At 41.8% G+C, this 25199-nt stretch overlaps 1 protein-coding gene across 2 annotated transcripts in view; it reads right to left on the bottom strand.

Annotated features, from left to right (window-relative positions):
* ME3 (malic enzyme 3) overlaps nt 1–25199 on the bottom strand; it is a 116043-nt gene that overhangs the window by 87172 nt on the left and 3672 nt on the right. The window lies entirely within an intron of this gene.

The raw sequence follows: 25199 nt of genomic DNA, 5'->3' as shown, positions 1-25199 counted from the left end.
ATTATATTTTTCATATTTAAACATTAAATTTCAATCTAGATTGTTTGTAATCCCTGGCAACTCCTGCTGATTTTTAAAATGGTTGGGTTTTTTTGAGTGAGCTCAACCACAGACCCATATCCAGACACAACCACACCATGAATTAAAGCCTTTCCAGGTGGCAGGTGGTATCCAAGTACTGTTCTGCTCTCTCCTATGTCTACAACAAACTACTGATGACTTAAAATTCCTGATGACGTTTTAAAAAACAGGTAACCCACGTACAAAACATTTTAGAATAAAAACAACTCTGAAAAATTGCTGCAAAATCTGGATTCAGTTTGCTGTGAAACTGCAATCTGTAAGCATTTTAACCGTGTGTATGCAAAATGAAATGGCAGGAGCTGTCTGTCAACCTGACTTTCACACAAACAAAGCACTGCCAGGAGATGCTGTTCTCAAAACTCATCATAAACACCCCTGTAGCTCTGCACCAAGCACATAGACTCTCAGCTGGTGACCCAAATATATATGGTAGAAAGCAGGTCAAGCACTGGTTCAAATTTTGAATAATTCAGAGATGTTGGTGCATGAAAATAAGTTGTTAAAGTACTTCTTGCTGTTCACCTGTGAAGATCTAGCTAGTAAGAGTGATGACTTTGCTTCTCTCTGCTTCTCTCTCTCATATTAGGTGCACAGGTTTTTTAATTCTGAAAGCTCTGAGTTTAAGGAATACAGAAGGAGAAACAAATCAACAATTCTCCTTGGCACAGATTTATAAAAAAAATATGCCTTCTGCCAAAAAGTTGTAGTTTAATTTTGGTCTCACTTGAAAAATAAACATCACAGGACATTAAAATCCTACATTTATATCCCTTAAGCAGCAAAGTATCAATGTCAGCTAAATAAGAAGAAACAAACTTTTTAAATAGCTTGAGTTCAATCTTCTAGAAATCAGTCCTCAACCCCTTGAGCTCATACCTTCAAACACAAGGACAGACTTGCTCTTAGAATCATAGAATAGTTTGGATTGGAAGGGACATTAAAGCCCACCCTGTTCCAACCCCTGCCATGGGCTGGTTGCCCCTCACCAGTTCAGGCTGCCCAGAGCCCATCCAAGCTGGCCTTGAGCACCTCCAGGCATGGGGCAGCACAGCTCTCTGGGCAGCTGTGCCAGGGCCTCACCACCCTCTGAGGGAAGAATTTCCTCCTAACATCCAATGTAAATCTTCCCTTTTTCAGTTTAAAGCCATTCCCCCTTGTGTTGTCACTATTAGACTGTGTAAAAAGTCAGTTCCCCCCCCCAAGTTTACTTCAAGTATTGGAAGGTCTCAGTGAGGTCTCCCCTGAACCTGCTCCTCTCCAAGCTAAACAAGTCCAGCTCTCTCAACCATTCTTCATAGGAGAGGTGCTCCAGCCCTCTGATCATCTTAGTGGCCCTCCTCTGAACCCACTCCAATTGCTCCACATCCTTTTTATGCTGGGGGCCCCAGGCCTGGATGCAGTGCTGCAGATGGTGCCTGATGAAGGCAGAGCAGAAGGGGACAATCACCACCCTTACACTTGACCCTCTTTCTCCATATGTTAGGTTCATATGGGCCCACTTTTCAAGCTTGTCCACGTCCCTTTGGATGGCATCCCTTCCTTCTGTCATATCAACTCTTCTGTCTGTCTGGGGCAGCAGGTGAGACAAAGACCCAAATGCAATGCAATTCACTGAATCAGAATCACCCTTAGTTGTATCAGTGTTGATGGAGCCACAGATTAATTTAGGCAGAAGAGGTCCTGTAGAGGCCACCTACCCTCTGCTCAGAGCAGGTCAGCTGGCTCAGGATCATTCAAACCAAGTTTTGTGGCTCTTTGTTTTTACTTGTTTTGTTTTGTTTAAATAACAGAATGCCCAACACCAAACACAAAACATGTACTGTTACCCAGACCTGGCAGGCTTTGCAAGGTGACCTGAACTCCAGCCTCTCTCATCCTGATGAAGCTCTGCACTGACCCTCGCTGCTCGCGGCTCTGCATCTTTGTTCAGCTGCCTGAAGGAACCAAAGCCAAGCGTCGCCCAATGCTCCCTCTCCTATCTCCTGCTGCTTGCTTGCTGCTGAGGACAGCAGAACAGTGTCTGTATGTGAATTAACCATAATTATCACAATGGGACCCCCAGGTCGGGGGGGTTAGGCATTAGACATTGTTAGACAATATAATTACGGAAGAAATTCTCCATTTGCACATTCCCCTTTTGTTTCATTTTTCTTCAGATTACTAAAAAGTTCAATTGGTTGGGCTCAGTGAGTTTGTGTTTATTACGCATATGTCCCTTGGAGGAGGTTGGATTTGTTATTTAAACTTTATTCCCTCCACTTTGTTCTTTCTAAAAATATATAAATGTGTAAGTTCCTTCCTTCTGCCACATTTTAAACTCCCTTTTCGTTATTCTAGCTTGTTAATTTTGAGCTATTCAAATAAAAATCCCTGCACTGTGGCAACAGGAAGGAGAGAAGCAAACAGCAGGTAGCTGAGTTTTTATTGTACTTAGTGACTAAGAGCAAAACTTTCTGAAAAAGATGAGAAATTGAAACAAAAATGAAGGAGCTCAAACATTTCAGCTTGACCAAAAGTTAGAAATGAGTCAAAAAAAAAAAAAAAACACCTCTCAGTGAAAATCTTTGAAAGAGATTTGTTTTACAGGAAAATGTTTCAAACAGCAAAATAAATAAGTGTGACCCCTGAATCAGTTCTCACCTTGGAACTGAAGGAGTATTTCTAGCTGTTTCTATTCACAAATGCATTGGGTTGTCCTACTGGAAAAACTGATGAACATTCTCAGCTGGTTTCAGGCCAAACTTGTGTTCTTGTGCTCTGCCACAAATCAGCAGAGACCCACAAAAAGAATTCCAGATTGAGTTCTCTGGCTGCGAGTGGGGTGAATTATGACAACCATAACACATGCACCAACTACTGTCTGGAAGACAAAAAACCAGAAGACCCAACCATGGTGACAAACAGCCTAGACAGATGAAACCACTCACAATCCAGGGGCTTTGTGGATGAAGAAGCTGGAAAGCACACACTGGGGGGCTGCTGAGTCATCTGGAATGTGAAACTTGACATACTGAGGAAACAAATTGTAGAATCATAGAATTATAGAATCATCAAGGTTGGAAAAGACCTACAAGCTCATCCAGTCCAACTGTTGACCTATTACAAATAGTTCTCACTAAACCATGTCCCTCAACAAGTCTAAACATTCCTTAAAAGTATTTTAGAGTCAAAGCTGGAGGACACTTTACCAGGGCTACATCTCTCCAGACTGCAGACAAGCTCTGCTGGTCATACAGGTCCTCAGTGGTGTCTTCATGGATGCTGTCACTATGAGGAAAATGCTGAAAGCCATCGCCATAGCCAACCCAACTCCACTACAGCACTCAGGTCACTCTCATATATCATCTCCACCATTTACATTGTGTAAATCTCACAATGCTCAATGAAGGGACAGACCTTTCCTTCCCTGTATTTCCCCAGCCAGTAAGTTTTTTTTCCCCTTGGTTCTAGCTTTCCATTTTATTTTCTTTCACATTCTCTGCAAAACCAAAGTCAGTATGGAAGGGCTCAGAGATACTCCTCAGCAAAGCCAGACAGCAAAGTAAGATTAAGCACAGGGACTGGGAACACAGATGTTAAGCTAAATGAGGGGCAATTTAGATAAGATGTTAGGAGGAAATTCTTTACTCAGAGGGCAGTGAGGCCCTGGCACAGCTGCCCAGAGAGCTGTGCTGCCCCATGCCTGGAGGAGCTCAAGGCCAGCTTGGATGGGCCCTGGGCAGCCTGAGCTGCTGGGGGGCAACCAGCCCATGGCAGGAAGGGTTGGAGTTGGATGGTCTTTAAGGCCCCTTCCAACCCAAACCATTCTGTGGTTCTGTGGGTTTACTCCCACAGCTATGCAGTAATAGCAACACATGGAGAGATAAGCCGAGGCTGCAAGGTGAACCTGCTGTCCTCACATCCATTCTCACCAGCTGATAACGAGCTCTGAGAGCCTGCTGGGCAGGCAAGGCCTTCAAAATACGTGGAAACTTCAAGCCCAGGCTGTGACTGCATAGTATTTATTCACATTAAATTAAATGTACGCTCACAGAAAATAGACATGCACCGTTTCCTTCAGAAAAAAAAAAAAAATCTTACACAGATTCATTTATATATTTTTAATTTAAACGTACAAAGATTACTGAAAAGACCCTGAAGGCTTATCTGACTGCTTTGCCACCAGGGTATTGTTTACTCTTTAAAATTGCTATTTGTATGGAAATTCTATCATATCGAATTATTAGATATGTTTTGAAATTGTGGTACTCTTGAAGTTACAGCTTCGGTATATAAAAGTAATTTCCAATGCAGAGTTGTGCTCTAGACATTACTTTAGAATTCTTATTTTCTTATGAAGTGAGAAAATTGACTTCACAGAGTAGCACATTACAAACTCATTTTCTAGCTCTACTTCATCACACCAGGACTTTTTAATATCAATTCTCCATTCTCTCTATTAATAAACTTCTCATTCATTTACCACGAGAATTTGAGCAACTGGTTGAAAATCAATTACTTTTAAGAAGTCACTGATGCACTAATTTTAGGTGATCACCCTGTGTGGCTATAAGAGAAGCTGTTTTTCTGTTGTTGATTTTTAACTTCAGTTTGACTCAATTTGACTGGGGACGTTGGACTATATGGACTTGAGGTACCCTCTAACCCCTGCAATTCTGTGATTTTGTGACTCAAAATTAATCAGGTTCAAAGGGAATCCACATCTCCTCATTGCATTGTTCTCTCACTGGAAGGAATGGTTTTGCCATTCAGAGGATCATGAATGCTTAAGCATTACTAATATAATGAAGAAAGCACAAAACTTGATAATAAAAAAGAGATTGCCACCCTATTTAGCTAGACCGAGTAATTGATCCTTTCTCTCTGTAACTCCCTGAAAGGAGGTTGTGGTGAGGTGGAAGTCGGCCTCTTCTCCCAGGTAACAGCAGTAGGTCAAGAGGGAATGATCTAAAGTTGCACAAGGCTTAGGTTGGAAACATTTCTTCTCAGAAGGAATGGTAATGCTCAGGGAGATGGTGGAGTCACCATCCTTGGAGGTATCCAAGAACTGTGTAGATGTGGCACTGAGGGACCTGGTCAGTCTGCATGGTGGGAATGGGCTGATGGTTGGACTAAATGTGGTCTTTCCCAATGGTAATGATTCTATGATTCTATGAACTTATGACGGGAAGAAGAGGGAAGGGGAAGAAATCTTTTTTCTTTTAAGTACAATGATGCCAACTAGGAGGTCCCTGAGCTGCTGGAGACAGCAAACAATGCATGCTTGCCTGTCCCCAGTTTTCTGTATGCAGCTGCTGTAGGCTACTGTAAGAATAGGATGCTAGAAGTAATTCAGAACACAGACATATCCAAGCAGCAACAATATCCAACTACCTGAGACACAGGATACAAACAGCCACTTTGCTGGCAGAATAGAAAGAAGCCCCAGTTCAGTTCAGGTTTCTCATGTTTCTTTCATATTGTTTCTTGCTGTGGGGCTCTCCACAGGCATCTTTGGTGCTGATGTTCCCAGGACAATTCACTGCAGACCCAAGGCATGTGCCAGGAGATCTTACCACAAAATTTGTGCAGTAACTGGAATTCTGTGACTATCCAACAGCAGCCTGTAACCAGATCCCCTAAAAAGGCAAAAGTATGTTCTGGTAGTTCATAAAGCATTGAAACAGCATTGGGAATGACTCAAGCAGCTGCACATCATGGAATGGATTCCTAAAACCAACAAGCTTGCGCTTTCTCTACAGTAAACTTTGCACTGAAGTGCTCATTATGCAGAGGGGATTGGACTTCCTAAGGGCAGAGCACTGGGAATGAAGTAGTGGAATCTCTGAGATTTCTTCATTTTTGGATTTTTTGTTTCCAAGCTGTGGAATGGGGGAAAACAAATCCAAGGGTGGGTGGAGGGAGAACATAACAGAGTCAGCTTGACCAGCCAAGCCCTGCTGATGGAGCCAAGCAACATCTAGCATCAGTTACTGGCCAAAATTCCCTGCACTGACTCGAGCATGTTCTGTAACTGAGATGCACATAGCTCCAGCCACAACAGATAGCCAAAGAAATCATCTTAAGCATGGTGCAGGTAGTGCTATGGGATCCCTGAGCACAGGGATGCATGTATGAATGGCTTTAGATGAGAATACTATAAGGCAATAGAATAGGTGAGAGGGTGTTTGAGGTATGAGTCTGCTGGGTATAATGCTGCTATTATTGCAAGGCTATCCAGAATGAAATTTTACTCTATAGAAAACAAGGTGAAACAGCAGCTCCACCTTCCAGAACTTTATTGGAGATGTACACAGAGAACACTCAAATGTATCAGCATGCCTCTGAAAGTTCAGGTAGTGGGGGAACTTCAACCAGAGAAGCATTTTACAAAAAGGGGCTCTGAGAGCTGTCACTGAGAAGACTGGCAATGCACAAGCACCCTATGGAAAAAACAGCATAAAACCCATCACACCTGGTACTCCAATGCATTTACATACAGCCAGCTAACAGCATTTACTGGATTTATGCATGCTTCCCTCATATAAACAGTCAAAACAGATGTCTTACAAACCCTACAAGGTAGAAACTAAAATGCAGTACCTCTTGAAGAACGCTTAATGCATCTAAGAATTGAATGCCTTTCTGAAGTGCTAAAGTTAAATACAGAAAAAGTGTGCTTCATTCATTCCCATGCCAGAGACGTCCTAAACTCTCCCCAAACTCCTGACAATGCTTCTGAACTGAGTCTTGCTGAGCACTAAGAGGCAGCTGGCTTTTCTTGGGGGTTTAATGAATGTGATGTGTCTCCAGAAATGGCCCAAAACTTTCTATTCACTTTTTATAGAGAAACATTTCTTCCCTATAGAAAAGAGACTTGATGGCACTCAACAAAATAACAGTGACCAGGACTCACAGATGCCAAAAATTCTCCAGTGTTCACTCAGAGCCCAAATCAGCAAGGTCCAACCACTGATGAAGGGAAAGTTTTGAAGCAACATAGAGCTAATTTTCAAATTCCCTCTGAATTTGGGTCATTAACTTCACGATACCCATCACCTTATTTCTGAACACAACCTGTGATATTTCCGTTGACAAGGATTTTTTTTTGGAAGGAAGTTGAACAACAATTTATTAAGGGGCTACTTTTTGGAGGTCCATCAGATTAATTGCCTTGGATTTGGGATGTCTTCCACCTCTTCCTGTTGTTAGTGATGTTCCCCAGGGGTCAGAACTAGGTCCAGTCCACACTAGATGATCTCCAGAGGCCCATTCCAACCCCTGGAATTCTGTGATACTGTGAAATACTTAAAATAATAAAGCTTGAAAACGAAAAAGATCAATACACATGAATAAAGTCATCTGCAATTACCTCCTCAGTGGTTATTATGAAAGCTGAGAAACACCAGTCCAAAGGGCTCAGCAAACACATTAACCCATTTCTGCATCACCCATATGCGTTGCTGTTCTAAGCATCAGAATTACAAGCTCCTGCCATGTGTCAGTCATTCCAGTAGAGCTTTGCTATGCCAATCATTACAGTCAGAATAAAAATGAATAAGCTTCAAGAGTCACAAATTGTTCTTCAAATACTGGAAATTTTTGTTGTTTCTAGACCATTCAACCAAGCTGCAATTTGTGGCTGTAATTCCTTATGATTCACCAGTGCTGAGGTAGCCCACAAGAAATATAATTTTTAAAGATTTCCTTACAAATTTGTGAGTGGGAAATCCCCATTTGCTGAATGCGTGCTTTTCAAGTCTGACTCAGCTTTAGACTGGTGTGAAAATCAGCAAGCAGCTGTCATACAGGCCACACAAAAGATGCAGACATACAGGCTTGGGGAAGTAGAGTTGTACTGACACTCCAATGGATCACGACACTTTTTGATATTCTAAACTTTCAGCCACTGTTTTGTAAGCCTTACTACAGCAAGGCACTATAACAGAAAAAATAAAGAGGAAGCAAATAATTTAATTTAATTTGTACATCCTATTCCGAAGCAACAGAATTAGACATACCAGCATGACCCAGAACATTATTATCAGGGACAGTGAAGCAATTTGAGATGCATTTGCATTTTTGGATTTTAAAAATAGAATTAGATATAGGTTCTGAAGAAATTCTACTTCTATCCTGAAGCAGTTCACGCTGAGATTCATACAACAGGCACTAACCAAGAAGCACGCCAACAGAAGAAATGAGCATCTAGGGTCATCTAAGTAAAAAACCAAAACAGACAGTATGAAGTTTCCTGGCTGAAAACTGAAATAGTAATGTGAAACAAAAGACTACAGGTAAGAGGTAAATCACTCACACAATTAAAACCCCAGTCTGTATTTTGAGATCTAAAGAGAACTTTGTTAATGAGAACAAAATTGTGTTGATATCGAAAGTAGAATTGCAGTTTTCATACTAAATTATATTGAAGACAGCTGTAGGGAAATAATTAAAAACATATACAACAGCTGCTGATTATCAAACATGGTAACTACCAATATTACATTTTAATTGAAAACCCATGATGCCTCCCAAAAACACAACCAAAGCTTTTACAGCAGTCACTTGTTGTATTGGTGACATTTGGATTGGCCACTTGGGAACTACAACAGGCTGCTTTAGAGGGTAAGAATTTAGCAGTATGGATGCAGACTGTGCTACCTGGCTTTGTGGCAAAGAATGGTCTTGGATAGATTTGTTAGTACACATACTGCTTATGTGTATTTCACTTGGGTTTCAGAATCACAGAATCACAGAATCACAGAATGACCTGGGTTGGAGGGGACCTCAAGGATCATGTAGTTCCAACCCCCCTGCCTAGCAGGGCCACCAAACATACACCTTTACTAGATCAGGTTGCCCAGAGCCTCGTCCAACCTGGTCTTGAACACCTCCAAGGACGGGGCATCCACAACATCCCTGGGCAGCCTGTTCCAGGACCTAACCACCCTCCTAGTAAAAAACTTCCCCCTAACATCCAACCTAAATCTTCCCTCTTTTAACTTAAAACCATTTCCCCGTGTCCTGCTATTATCAGCCCTTATGAAGAGTTTACTCCCCTCCTGGGAGTAAGTTCCCTTCAGATATTGAAAGGCTGCAATGAGGTCGCCCCGCAACCTTCTCTTCTCCAGGCTGAACAAACCCAACTCCCTCAGCCTGTCCTCATAGGGGAGGTGCTCCAGCCCCCTGATCATCTTCGTGGCCCTCCTCTGGACCCTTTCCAAAATCTCCATGTCTTTTTTGTACTGAGGGCTCCACACCTGAACACAGTACTCCAGATGGGGCCTCACAAGAGCAGAGTAGAGAGGGACAATCACCTCCCTATCCCTGCTGACCACCCCTCTCCTGATGGAGCCCAGGATCCCATTTGCTTTCCGGGCTGCCAGAGCGCACTGCTGGCTCATGTTAAGTTTCTCATCTATCAGGACCCCTAGGTCTTTCTCTGCCGAGCTGCTCTCAAGGACAACTCCCCCCAGCCTGTACAGGTGCCTGGGGTTCTTCCGGCCCAAGTGCAAAACCTTGCACTTTGCCTTATTGAACCTCATTAGGTTCACCCGAGCCCAGCTTTCCAGCCTGTCAAGGTCCCTCTGAATGGCCTCCATTCCCTCCACCGTATCGACTGCACCACTCAGCTTGGTGTCATCAGCAAACTTGCTGAGGGTGCACTCCATTCCCTCATCGATGTCATTAATAAAGATGTTAAAGAGCACCGGTCCCAAGACAGACCCTTGAGGGACACCGCTCGTTACCGGCCTCCACCTGGACATAGAGCCATTGACCACCACCCTCTGTCTGCGGCCTTTCAACCAATTGCTTATCCATCTAGTTGTCCACCCGTCAAATCCACTTCCCTCCAGTTTGGAGATGAGGATGTGATGGGGGACCATGTCAAAGGCCTTGCTCAGGTCCAGGTAAATGACATCAGTTGCCTTCCCTTCGTCCACCAATGCCGTCACTCCATCATAGAAGGCCACAAGATTAGTTAAGCATGACCTTCCCCTGGTGAAGCCATGCTGGCTATCTAGGATCACGTGCTCGTTCTTTATGTGATCAAGCATATTGTCCAGGAGGATCTGTTCCATAATCTTCCCAGGCACGGAGGTGAGACTCACCAGTACAACACAAAATTCCAAGTAGCCCCATCCACAGAAAGTGTTGACTGAAGTGTTACCATGAGACAGGAGTGAACTCCTGCTACAAAGTCTGCTTAAGAGACCGTAACCAGATTATGAATGCAAACATTTAATTATGTCAGCAAGAGTAGCTCACACAGCAAAACAGTCCATCAGCTGTGGTTTTAAATGAACGTCGGGATGCGTTTGTCAATTAATATCCTAAGGAAGGCTGCCAGCAGCCAAACAGTTGAGACCTGACAGATAACCTGCATGTTGAGATAAATAATGCATCATATTTGATTTTGATTGTAGAGATTAAGCCTAAAACCCTTGTAGGCATTACACCCAGAAAGCTCTAACCACTTTCAAATGGCTTATGGCCATCACTTCCCCAAGAGCTTTTATGTTATTAATCTTAAATAATTTTCAAAAGGTTCCAAACTCTCCTTCTATCACCATCACACCACCAAAACTTGATGTCTGACAAAACACAGTGAAGACAAACAAATATTTCCAAGGGAAAATCCTCAACTCAAATCAAGCATGTTCCTCATGTTTTTCTAGACGTGTTGGAAGGCTTGGCAAATTGTGAATAATTACATCACAGTTATGTTGAGATCCAGTGAATTGTGGCAAGAAGTGTCTGTATTAAAAAGCTCTTCTTTCCCTCTTCTTCTCTTGTTAGCTGAAATGGTTGCCAGATGAATGGAAAATCTCTAAAATCTTAACCTTCACTGTAAATTCCCACCCCATTTTAAGATCTCAGAGGGCAAGAAGAGGCCAGTGCTGCTGGGATCTCATTTGTGATTTCACTTCTTCATGTTCATTATCAAACCAGCTTCTGCTATGGGACCCAACCAAATCTGTGTAAGGGAGCCCATGGAACAACAGACCCATTTATTCTCAAGTGATTCTTTAGCACTCGTTAATCCAAGATAAATTAATTTTAACCAGGAGGATAGAAACCAGAACACTGTCAGCATTAGCAGACAATCTCCTTTTTAATGTTGAAATGAAAGAAATAGCTGTGTTAAATCCATCAGGTACCACACATTAATGTAGTGACCAAATATTTAAGTAATCCCATGATTAGTCTGGAGTCCTGTCTTTTTGAAAATGTCAAGGGGCAGCACTCAGTAATTATGTATTTGCCCACGGTTTTGCTAGACTCCAGAATATTTTCTAAAGACATGAAGAGTTATGACCTAAAATTTAACCTTTGTTATTTTTATATACATAGAGAATATCCCTATTTTAGTTTTTAGGGCTTTGGCCCTGCTGCGCAGCAGCTTCCACAGACTGCATAGCCTCACTGAATGTGTAGTGAAGACGTCTCATTTCTAATAGATTTTGATAATGATCAAGGAATTTGAAGGCAGAGAGAAAAAATACACCTAAGAAATGACGAAAATTATATTATAGGATCATAGAATAGCTTGGGTTGGGAGATCTCTTATAGATCTTCTCATTCCAATCCCACTGCCATGGGCTGGGTGCCCCCCAGCAGCTCAGGCTGCCCAGGGCCCATCCAAGCTGGCCTTGAGCACCTCCAGGGATGGGGCATCCACAGCTTCTCTGGGCAGCTGTGCCAGGGCCTCACTGCCCTCTAAGTAAATAATTTCTTCCTAACATTCCATCTAAATCTCCTCTCCTTTAGTTTAAAACCATTCCTCTTCACCCTATCACCACAAAACCACGTAAAAAGTCACTCTCTCTCCTGCTTATAAGATCTCTTTATGTATTGGAAAGCTGCAATGAGGTATCACCAGAGCCTTCTCCAATCTAAACAATCCCAATTCCTTCAATCTTAATTCACAGAAGAAGTGCTCCATCCTTCTGATCATCTTCAAAGCTCTCCTCTGGACTTTCTCCAACAGCTTCACATCCTTCCTGTACTGCGGGCTTCAGATCTGGATGAAGTACTCCAGATGGGACCTCATGAGGGCAGAGGAGAGTGGGACAATCCCCTCCCTTGCACTGCTGCACCCTTCTGTTGATGCAGTCCAGGATACTGTTGGCCTTCCAGGCTGTGAGTGAGCACTGCTAGCTTGCATTGAATTTTTCTACCAGGACCCCCAGGTCCTTCTCTGCAGGACTGCTCTCGCTGAGTACTTCTCCCAGTCTGTACACATATTTGGGATTGTCCCAGCCCTTGTGCAACAGCTTGCATTTGGCCTTGTTGTTCCTCATTAGGCTCATGTGGGCCAGCTTCATGCATTTTTGCAAGCGTTTGTCCAAATAATTATATTCTCATGTATTACTCATAAAGAATAATTTCTTACAAAACAATTACTTTAACAGTAGATTCCCAAGCAAGTCCAGGTCTATTCATCCTGCTCTCCTGCAATATATCAGTAAAGTGTAAGAGTGTGATCCTCACCCTGACTTCAAGTTGGCAGAAGATACCTGGACGAATTTGCTGCAGAGGGCTATTGACACAGAACAAATGGGTCATCTCTGAGCCAACAAAGCGTGCTGCACTGCAGCCACAGGGTATTTTATACCTGAAAACTAGGCAGAGTTCACTCCCATCTCCAATGTAAAGCATCAGCGTAGCTTTTCATCATTCTGAGAGGTTCCATTTGGTTTAAAGATGTATAGCAGTAAAGTCACTGGAATAAAAATGTTATGAAATAAAGATTTCAGAAACTGAAATACTTTCCTAAGTGCTGCCATAAAGCTAGGTTCAAGGCTTGCTTTACTGACTGTCCTAAAGCCCCTAGGAAAGGTTTATCTCCTAAAGCCCTATAGGGAGGGTTTCCAGGGTGATCAGGCTGCTGTGACTGCAGAAAGCTACCAAATACAGTCAGAGCTTCACACTAAACTCTTACATGCTGTAAAGCAGCAGGTCCCTGTGAGGTTCAGATTCTTTTCTCTCAACCATTTTCCCATAGACACACACTTAATGCCTACAGACAAGGCAACGTGTTTCTCCCCAAAAGGGTCTGCTCAAGGACATTGGAATTTCATGAATAATCTGAAGTTGGGCTGTTTACCAGAATAAGTGAACAGAGAGAACCAGGTCCTATGAGTGCTTAAAGCCAGCTCAAGTACAGTACAAAAACAGGCACTACACCAAATTGCTTTTGGTATTACTCTTTTCATTTTATTAGAAGACAGAGATTTTTAATTCCCACCTCTTTATCTTACTGTTATCTTCAAATCCTTTTCTGACAAGCATCTCATATTCAAAACAAGGTTGTACTGATGACATGAAATATTTTGGATTTCTCAGAAGTATTGCAAATTACACACAGAAGGTATATTCAGGCTTAAAGCTATGAATGAATTTCCCTAAGCCTTTCCACTCGTGATCTACATTCAACATTTGTAAAAGGAGAGCGCTAAAAGAAAATGTGCAAACGCATCCAATGTACTGTTTGAAACTCAGCCTTTGAAAGCTGAGCTATTGCTTTACAGGGATGTTTCTACATAGAGGTGCATGAAGTGATGGGCTAATACACAAATGGACAAACATCGTTTTTCCTCCAGCACAATACCATAAAAAGAACGTGGATTAATGGCTGATAAGAAATACCATAAACGAACCGATGCCTGCTGAAGGGATTGCTTATATGACAAGACATATTCTAGTTCTTAACCTCTAGGTTTAATGGAAGATAAGAATTTGCCTTTGAATGTTCTTGAAAAATCATGAGTAGAGAGCGGTCAGAAGAATTTTAGCGAGATGCAGAAGATGCTGATGTTTTGCAGATGGCAATAGGAACACCTCTTCCTGCAAGAGAATCAGAAGGTTTTAATTTCAGAGAACAGCAGGGGTGAATTAGGACTCAGCATACAGAGGCCAGAATATGCCAGAAATCACTGTCTAGGCACACTCATGTGCTTGCTTATGAAACAAAGCAGTTTCAGAGAAATATCACATGAAGTTCTACTTTGATGAGTACCCAAGTTATACTAAAACTGTCCAAATCCCGTTGGAGAAATGTAATTTGTACTTTTCAAAATCTTACTGCAGATTACAACGTTGTGATGAGTTACAGTGCACCAGTGCAAGTGGTTTTAAAATAGCTTTCTATTAAATGCAAGATTATAGAATCAGTTACCCCTCTGTCCCATTTATGCAGTTCTCTATAACAAATTCTGCATACAAGTTGCCCTGGTTCTTGTGTTTCCCCCAGTAGAAGGAAGCAGCTGTGCAAATTCCAAGTTTACCTGAATAACTTGAGTTAAAAATTACTTTTTCCTCCAGAAGCCACCAGTTTCTAAACTACATTTGTCTTAGAAGAACATAAGACCCAGCATGAAGCAAACATTCTGAGCTTATTTTTCCTCACAGAAAATCCACTGAGGATTTACACACAAACCAGCTCATCTGCATTCATATTGTTCACAGATCTCTTCACCAGTGAATTCTCCCACCAGATCTCAGAAGAATTCGTGGGCCCTGCATGTCATTCTGAACACACTGTCAGGAATGCACCTTCCTATACCCCAGTTCCTGACTCTAAGTACTGCATTTAAATTCCTGAAGGATCAAAAAACAATCACACAATGTTGCCGATCTCAACATATTTTTTTGTCAAGGGCTGCACAGGCTTTCTGCTTTTGAATGGCCTTGCATCTTGAAAAGAGAGTGAGTCTGCCATAGCTGCAGGGTTTACATTCCTTTTGTTATATTTTGCAGACAACGCTGACTACGTTCCTTCTTACTGCTACATTTGGATTGGTTCCCCCAACTTCCCAAACTGAGGAGCAAGGGAGCTGGGCAAAGGTAAGTAGAAACCAAAATGGTAAACTATCAAAATATTAAGTTTTGTACCAAGACAAGATGAATCAAAACCTAACCTCTATTTCTGGGTTACTGCGCATCTACAGGAGGGAGAAAGGTTTGAGTTCCATTTCTTAGGGTAGACCCCAGCTCCAAACACCCTCAACGTGTCTCTTTCATCAGTCATACTTCAATCAAATTCAGTTACATCAAAGGTGGGAAGGACAGCTCAAACTCCTATGCTAGCATTAGAGAATGCAGGATGAGATTGACAAGGATCTCGGGCCTTACTTATGTCTTTTCTTTCATCTAATATGCTTTTGAATTAAAAGAAGAAAGTGAATCAATGAAAAAAAAAAATCCACATCAACACTGCAAAGCTGAGAGTAAATTTATAGCACGTAAAGCTTTAACACATGAAGAGACCGTTGTCACTTTGTAGACTATTTATTATTTGGTTTTAGTCTTTTTTCAGTTAAGTTTTTTCAGTTATTTATTCAGTAAAGCAAACGTCAACTGGAGACACTGTAAGTTGCCTGAACCTCATTCTATAAGTTTAGTTAGTTTTTACAGTTGCTTTTCTTCTGTCTGGTACTCAACGATACAGCAGTGTTACCATTGTTTCATTTTTCTCTTCTCTCTGAATGCAGAGCAGAAGTGCATCACCTTCACTTTACAACCCAGCTGTGCTCTTGTACTGCCACTTCTCAGATAAACTTTGGCCAGAAGACACTGAAATATACAGTCTTACAGCAGAGGGATACTAAATCAAAAACGTATGCCCCACTTCAGCAAAGCACTTTCTTAAATGTTATGAAGCCAGTAAGACAACAACTCTGAACACTTTACAGCAAAGGGCTGCAATTACTCATTTGTTTCCCATCAAATTCAATCTGCTTTGGATCTAGTCCTAGACAATTGCTGGAAGGTGTCATTAAATAAAATGAGAGGAAAATGAGGCCAATAGTCTCTTGATTTCTAAGAAATCACTGGCTGCAGCATCTGCCCAGTAAGATGGCTAAGCAGCAGGGAGAGCACACTACACTCAGCTCTCTGTCCCACTAGCTTAAAGCACGAGCATTCACCTTACCTTATTTCTCCTTGAATTATTACATTAGTAATGCAGACAAAGTAATTACCTCAAATGTATGCAGGTTTGTAATATACACGATGCGACTGGAGGTTTTAAGTTGTCCCAGAATAAAGACAGAAATTATAAGTGATTAACTAAGCGGATTAATTTTAAAGAAAAGATATACAAGTTCTAGGAATATTTTTTAATTTTATTCGGCTGAACATCTGCTTGCCAGCAGCTTGTTTTGTATTTCACTTTTGGGAAATACTTGACCAAATGCATTTCATTTTATAAAATGTTGTCTGTTTTATGGGAGGTGTGGGACACAGCAGTTGGTATGTAACATGTGCTTTAACATGCTATGGTTGAGATCACTGCTGGCAGAGATAAGAAGGGCTATGATATGGCAGCTGGCCAACTGGCTCTGCAGGATGAATGGTGAAGGAATTAACCTGGAGTGAAAAAGTACCATTTCCTCTTCAGGCTTAACTTGCAGAAAATTATTGATGTAAGTGATATTTCTACATAATAGCAATGTTTTTTAATTTATGGAGCAATAATATCTTTAAAAATTCTATTACCTTGTTCTTTCACCTAGCATTTGTGTATTACCAAACACATAGATTTGCTCTCTAAAGGATGAAATTTCAGATCCACTCTCCCATATAGCAGCATCTCAAGGCACATTCATCATTTTCACCCAGACCTTTCTCTAGGGGATAAAAATGTATGGGCTTTGCCCATTACCCCATGAACATCCAAAAACTGCCTCAGAGCTACAGACTTCATGCTGAGTTAATCTGTGAGTGGATGTAAAATCCAATGCATCCAGAAGATGATCAGCAACTCTGCATATGCACAGATTATATGCAAAGCAGATGCAAGATGCCTGGCAATGCCAGATGTGGACATAGTGCACACGTGAATCAGCTCCATCGTTTCCAGATACAAGTTAGTCTCAAGAGCTACTCAAGTCAGACCCTGCTCACATGCACAGCCCAGCAGCAGCAGCAGTGTGCTGCAGAAACTTGCAAGGGTACAGCAAGCCAAGAACAGGCTCAGCACATAGGTCTCACCAAAGGGATACTTCATCTCTCAGAGAAACCCTGCTTGCAAACATAAGAACCTTGCAAAGTAACACCAACTCTTGATAGGAGAACGTAAGCTCTTGGTATACAGAATATTTTAGATACTGCTTTCCAGCATATATTATACATTTTACAGTAAAGTTAAAAGTGTCTCAGAAAGGTGTCTGACGTCTCCCTTTTGTGTTTGCACAGTACCTATCACCACAGTGCACACATAGTGCTCTCAGAAATGAATGGCATTGCAAATAGGAGATCTTTCAACTTGCTCTGAATGTGAAGCCAGCACTGGTAGGTGCTAATATCACCTGCATTGAGATGGTGACACTACATGGTGACATTCTTAAGGATCAGCCTTAGCAGCTCAACTGCCTCAGGGTAAGGTTATATGAAAAGAATTATTAATAGCTTTTCTTCAGATCGATTTCAATTCTTTGCAGCCCTTTTAGGGAGGGGGAGGGGTTGGTTTGCACTGAAGAATGAAGTCCTGTCCTTCCCTCTCAGTCACTGTGATAGAGCTCTCAGTGTGTAGCCTGCATAAACAAAAGAAGAGAGATTTAAATGTTATTCTCAGCCACAAACTTTTAGTTCTTCTGTGCTAAAGTAAGCAAGTTATTGTATGGAAGAACTACTACTTATCACTGATGGAGCCTGAGTAACTCTAGTCTTCTGCTCTGCAGTTCTGATGCAGCAGGGAGAGGAGAAAAGAAAGGTGAGAAAAAAAAAAATATGAGACAGTTTGTACTATTACAAATCAGAGTGCAGCTGATCAGATCTTTGGGATATGGGGGCCAATTTATGAAAGACACATCAGCATCAATTACACGTGAAGGGGTGATAATCATGCATGGAAACACACATCTCTATATCCAGCATTTCAACTCTGAAGAAGACAAAGATTGTAGAAGGTGCAATTTGTTCTATTCATCCCCCCCCCAAATGGTATAAACTGGTATTTGAAACAGTGTCCAACTTATATCCCTTAGCTTCAGAAAACACCCTTGCTGCAGTCAAAAACTACGAGGAGCCCAGGCTGGTTCCCTGATCCTCCTTGGGACAGCCTGAATTCTGGGCAAACAGCTGTGGCAGCCAACACCACTATCCACATGCCATCAAACCAAACCACACATTGACCTGAAGCCTGCATCAAATTCCAAATCTTCAGAAGGATGAAAAACATGGAGACTTTGGCATGTATTTGATAGAGCAGTACATTCTGGACCCAAGGAAGTTCAGCACTTCAATATGCAAACAAAAACTTCAGGACCAGTTTCGAGAGCAATAATTTGTCTATAAACAGAATCAAACATATTTATATTTGATATGAAGCAGAGCTGGGATTTTAGAGAATGTCAGTTAGGGGGGGGCTTTTGTGGAAAACATAGAGTGGCTTATGTTGGAAAGAGCCTTAAAGCCCACCCAGTTCTAACTCCATGCTGCGGGCTGGTTGCCCCCCACCAGCTTAGGCTGCCCCATCCAACCTGGCCTTGAGCACCTCCAGGGATGGGGCACCACAGCTCTATGGGCAGCAGTGCCTGGGCCTCACCACCAAGTAAAGAATTTCATCCTAACATCTAAATTATGCTGTCTAATTTTTAAGCCTTATTTAAGAGGCACGAAGAATTTCCTTTAGGCTGAAATTACTGAGATCCCAAAATTACCAAGAAGGTGAAAGAGCAGAGGCTTACAGGACTTCAGGTAGATCAGGTTTGGGCCCCACATCAGCATTCATTACAATCAGCTCAGATCTCAGTGCAGTCTGGTGATACTAGGAAAATGAAAACCTTCAGAGGACTGACCAAGTGACTGATTTATCAACAAGACTGAGGTTTATGCCTCCCACAAGCACACACGATCCCATGGCACAGCTCAGAGATTAAAGAACAATGATGCCAAACAAAGACTCTGAGAAAGACACGAAAGGTTTCAGCTACTCCTTGCTTCTTCAATTTGTAACCACACTCACTGCTCTTCTTCCCTTCACCAGCACTGTTGAATATCAGGGTCCTGTGAACTGCTTTACTCCTCTGACAAAAATAAAAGGTTAAAAGCACCCACTTTACTGAAATTGCTATTCTTCAGGAAACACTGCTTGAATAATTTTGCTCTGCATTACAAATTGCAGTGCAAATATTACGGTCTTGTAAGTCAAACAAGATTAATATCCCTTTTTCCCTGCTGGAAATCCTAATAAATGCTACGAGGGTTTTCAGCTTTGCAGGTAGTGAAACTATTGGATTCTCATATACTTTTTATATTTGGCTTCAGTGGGAAACTCATTTTGCAACTCCACCAAATGCCAGTTACTCTCCTACAAGCAGTGCAGTACAGCTGCCAGTCAATGGGACATTTGACCTTGCACAGCAACCTGAAAGGCACTGGTACAAAACAACGAGATCTGATTACAGTTGCACTCTCGCTGCCAAATCCATTAAGGCTTATCTTTAAAATGCAATTAGCTCTTAATAAGTGGCCAACACACCAGAGGTATTTCCCAGCAGCAGCCAGACTCTAGCTGCTCCTTTCCAGCACCTCTGCATCACTTCTTTTCTATTTATATGACAAACGATTTAGTTAACTGCATTTGAAGTTATAACACATTAAACCCAAAACATCTATTTACCTTTAGGGCGTGCAGCCCAGCTCCAGTATCAGCCATGCATTCATTCTGGTTTCAGAATTCCAGTTACCCTTGACCAATGGACATTTGGAAGGTCGTAATTCAAAGGCACTTGGGTAAGTTTTATGAAGATGCTACAATGACTCTGCAGGGCAAACCCGAGCTCTCCATGGTGCCTCACTTAGTGCACTTGTTTTTTGTCCAGCACCTCTTGAGAAGAAGTCCAGCATTCCTTGCCTGTGAGCTGGAGAATTGCTTTTGGCATAGGAAAGTCAACAAAACACTTCATGTTGGTTGTCCCAGAGCTCAAAGGAAGATGAGCTTGGACAGATGAAGCAAAGATAAAGAGTGTCACAAAGCGGAATTTCACACCACACCATCTTTAATCTCTTCCTTCCGTGACCAAATAATCTCCCATTCCTCAATTTTAGCAAGGCTGAATGCAAAGCTGACAAAGCAGTGGAAAGCCCCTCAATGGGTTAAACCTACACTGCCTTTTGAAAGCCAAACGGCAGCGTTCAGGGAGACCCATGTGCCATACCAAACATTTTTTTTCCCTGGATATAAGCTTTTAAAAACTGCTGGCATCAGCACACGAAGTGAAAGGCATGTCTCACACATCTCCCTCTAATAAATACCACTGCACATCACAACCTAGGCAGTGTACCAAACTTAAGAGTTGCACATGTGAAATGAAAAACAAGTCCCACCGGTACGTGCATTGAAAATGCTCCAAACTTAAAGGCAAAAAATACTCCCACCACTTTTATTATTCTTTGAGCAACCGAGTTTGTGTTTGAACATGGTGTACTTGACAAGTGTGTAAGATGCCAATGTCAGCAAAATCCCTAGTGAGTATAAAGTAGCAGACTGCAGAAAGCAAGCCATCAGCACCGGGATCAGCATTAACTTCTGCTTTGGAAGACTTCTGTAGACACATCTATGTGGAACACGTGGTTGATCTCCCATTCATTGCTTCCTATCGCTTTGACCCAACAAGCCAAGCTCTCTGCTACAGGCAGAGCAAAGAATTTTCCATTCTTTTTCATGTCCTGATCATTTCATTCATGTTCAGGTCCTTATGCAAAAACCCCACCTCTCACCCAGAAACCACCGAAACTGCCAAATTATTCTGGTGGAACTATGAGTACTTCTCATAGTTGGAGATTTCACTTTGTGATACTCTTTATCTTTGCTTCATCTGTCCAAGCTCATCTTCCTTACGAGCTCTGAGGCAACCAACGTCAACGTTTCCAATGTCAAAAGCAATTCTCCAGCAACTGTTCTACAACTCTGCTGAATTCATACCTGTAGGGAAGAGCTTATACACTGTTAGATTATATTTAGCTTTTCACAAGATTCAGACTTAGTTCTGTAGCTAGCAACTGTTGTCATTTGGCTCATTTTATGGCCAGGTTTAGAAACCTTCATGAAAAGGAAAAGAATGGGCCCTTGTCTCTCCAACAACTGTGATATGAAGTTGTGGTTTTGTGTCAGCAATTAGCTATAGACACAAATGGCAACATAAACACATCTTGTTACCTCTAGGGTAGGAAATGGCTCACCAGAAAAAAAAGTGGATTTTTTCTTGTTTGGTTGAGGTTTTTTGTCTTTAAGTTGAACCAACGGATCTGATCTGGTTGGGGGATATGAAAAAAATAAGAGTTGCTAAAAGAGGGGTTATGAACATCAAAATCCCTTTGCTCACATTCTTCTCCCCTCCATCTGAATCAGCTGGCCTACTGACAAACATGTCCCTCCCTCCAGCCCCTGTTCTTGCTTAGACCACCCTGAAAACAGAAGCCCTAATAAAGCAGACACTTTCAAAAATGACAAGATTTTGTACATTTCATTTGCAGCCAACCATAGTTAAAATTACCTACAGGTTTAACATCAAACCCTAGAAATGAAGATTAAACAGAGCTTAATAGCTTCTGTAATGAATGTAACCACTCGGGGAAATGACAAATCCATTTGCTAAGCCAAAGAGTTAAAGTTCAGGATGCCTTGTCCAGAACACTGCTGTATGTGAAATAACCAACTTCTGTTGCAAAACACAGTACAACCCTCACTGCGTGCTTTATGAGGCTGAACAGAGTTAATCCATACGGACATATTACAAAACAGACTTATCACTTAATAAACTGGACACAGAAAAAAAAAAAAAATGCTGACCTTTTATACAGAATACAGAAATTCATTGAAAATCTGTGTCGGTTCCATAGAACATCGACTCTTTCTCAACATGTACAAACGAGAGCTGCAAAGGGAAGCAAAGCAGAAAGGTCTGATTTACAGAAAACTTTGGTGTTGGTGTTCTTTTCTTTGTCAGAACCAAGTCTGCTTAGTTTACAGCCAAGCTTTGTGTCTGGTAGCTGCAGAACTATAAAAAGCTTTGCCAGTTAGAAAATAAAAGAGAAAATATTATTAAGCTGAAAATATCTAAGTCATTCATCAAAATGTCATGTTGTCTGGGGAGAGAGATAGCAAGTGGCCGGGCCTCAAAGAGGAGGTTAAAAATCAAAAGCAAGCTCATGTTGCACTGAAGGATGTGGTTCAATGGGAAATAGTGGTGGTAGGTGGCCAGTTGGACTGGATGATCTTGGAGGTCTTTTCCAACCTCGGTGATTCTGTGATTCTATGACTCAAAACCCCCACGGCAATTAAAACAGCCATTTGTCTCTTCGTTCTCTTGAAGTGGAGTGAAACCAGCGAAGTAACACAAAGCAGTGCCAATGGGGCATCAATGGAGAGCAGTGGTTTGTTACAAGTTCATGGACTAAATCTTGGTTTCATTAGTTACCATCACTCACACTGAGCTCAGGCTGGGCTTTCAGACAGATGTATGGAGCCCAAATGTTCTCAGGCATAAGTCCTAATTGTGGAATAGCACTGGGGCACCAGACCCTCAGCCAAGTGTGCCTACTGAATGGCAGCATGACTTATGTTCCAGTTTATTTTCTTATTAAAGGGGAAACTAATTGGTTACTTCAAGGTTCTGCAGAGACCTAAGAATTATTTACGGATGTGAGGAGGGGAGTGTGAAGAGATTAATAGAATATGGCAGAAGTATTACTGCTGTGCATTAATATGAAAAACTATTTTTATTGTGTTGAATCCCATGTATTGCACTCTAAATTTCAAAATATGCAGTACCTTCTGTAATTCTTACATCCCATGGCATGCTGCACACAAGCTCATTTATAGAAATTGTGGGCTGTGCTTGATTGTGTCAGCAGATGAAATAGAACAGAAGCAAAGTATATGTAACTAGACAGAGTAGATTAAAGGTCAAACTATGGAACTCAGATCATTCTGTGAATGCATAAAATGAGCTTCCCTATCTAAGTTCACCACAAGCCTAAAAAAAAGCCACTTTTGACCCTTGCCAATTTCAGTACAATTCAAGTGACAAAGCTGAGGCAAAGCACAGTTATTTTTATATAAAACTCTATCAACATGATACCTAAAAATAGAGGAATTACAATTCACTGCTCTTCTTACTAAAGCAGAACTCTGTAAGAAAGGTGACATTGGTCTGTAGGTTTTTCAGGTATTTAGGTCCCATCTGCTAGGGAACACTTCACAGAACATCCTGAGTTGGAAGGAGCCCATAAAGATCAGAGTCCAACTCCCTACAAGAAGAGACAAGAGCACTGAGACCCAATAGTCCAGACCCTGGGCACGCAGCTCCTCATGCCAGCAGGCTTCAAATCAAAGCAAAGAAGTTGCTGACCAGTTTGCATTTCTTGATTCTGATAAAATGCTGAGTTGGTGTTTTCCTTCTTTCCTTTTCAGCTCTGAATTAATGCTGGTAACAGCAGGATGAGTGTACTTCTGGAGTTGGCCATTAGAGAAGCCAAAGATGAATTCAGTTTATGTTCCATTTATTCAAAATCAAGTCAAATTGAATTTGCTCCAGGTCAATCCTCCACACTACAAAGATGCTGGGATATATCTCTGTTAGAACCCAACTCATATAGTGTCCTGCTACTCATGCAAGGCAAGGCTTGGAGGCAGTGGAGTAAGGAATGCTTACAGGACCATGCCCACACGTAACGAACTTACTCTTACCTTCAGTATCCAAAGCAATCAGCTGGAGGTTTGCCATGCATTTCACTGGATGTAATAAATGGGAATGCTGAACGAGCTGTAACATTCAGCTTTGGATCTATTTGAAATGCACCAATATCAATTTTCATAGTATTGACTGGAGAGTTCATTAGTTAAATGTAATTCTTATCCAAGTGTCAAAAAAAAGCCCAGTCCATCCAATGAAACAAGAGCTACGGGCAGCCTTGGCTCTGCCCTTCCATCAAAACACACGTGGTGTTAAGAATTAAGGCTTCTCTTAGAGAAACCACAAGACAGAAGGAGCTGCATAGGCAGTTGCCAAACTCACAAAATTCCACAATTTAAAGGCAATTTTAAAGACATTTTTTATGATATAAGCTGCTCAGCAAACAAGTACTTCGGTCCAAGTCACATTTTATTCCTGTTAGTATCTTATGGTGGCCACAAGCATAAACCCAGCACGTATAAAATCTGCCTGAGAGATACTTCCAAGCCCCTCATGACATTTACAGGCACCAAAGGCAAAACAAGCACTGATGTTTGCAGGGTTGTGATTCCATGAACAAACAGGCAGAGGCACTCTACTCAGCAGCATTAAGCTTCTTCTGCTCTTCCAAGCTTTTCCATGTTAGCTCTACTCTCAAAGCACTGACAGGATCCCAAAGAAGAGAGCAACTGTTGGCAGGAGATGATGTAGGGGGACAGGAAGGCAGATGGTTGCCTGGTGCTGCAATAGTAAGAGGGGTTGGGCTCCATGCTGGGGAAGCAAAGGGACTTTTGCATGCTGGTGCCAATACTGGGAGCACCAACAGACTTACTCTGGGCTTGATTTGATGACCAGGCTATTATCTCACAATCCCAAACTGGAAAGGACATGCAAGAATTACTGAGTCCAACTCCTGGCTCTACACAGGACAACCCAAAATCCAAATTATTAAGAGTGTTGTCCAAATGCTCCTTGAACTCCAGCAGCTTTGGGCCATGTCAGGTCCAGGACAATGACTTTGCAGAGAAGTTCATCTCTTATGATTTTATTTAGGATGGACAGTACTTGGAAAATAAGTTCATTACATTACAGTAATGCTTTTACCTTTTCTTAGCATATTTCATCTATAGATCTTGAAACATTTTATGTCATCTCTATTTTGTAAGCATGGACAGTGACAGATCTGGAAATGAGACAATGAACTGAATCTACTCACTTGAAGCCACACATTGAACCTGAGCAACGTGCTGCAGATCCCCTGCTTGAGCTGGGGTTGGGCCAGACCGACCCAGAGGTCCCTTCCAACCTCTACTATCATGTGATTCTGTGAGTAAATAGCACAGGTAAGCAGGACATCTTCCCCTGCATCCTCCCTCTTTCATTATTTTCTGTGTGGGGACTCTCTAGGCCAAGTGTGTCTTCAGTGTATTTAAGAACCCACAGCAAATA

The sequence above is a fragment of the Phasianus colchicus genome, chromosome 1 (assembly GCF_987193195.1).
Source record: "Phasianus colchicus chromosome 1, bPhaCol1.hap1.1, whole genome shotgun sequence".
NCBI lineage: Eukaryota > Metazoa > Chordata > Aves > Galliformes > Phasianidae > Phasianus > Phasianus colchicus.
The sequence above is the reverse complement of the archived record's forward strand: the minus strand, read 5'-3'. Positions and strand labels throughout refer to the sequence as shown.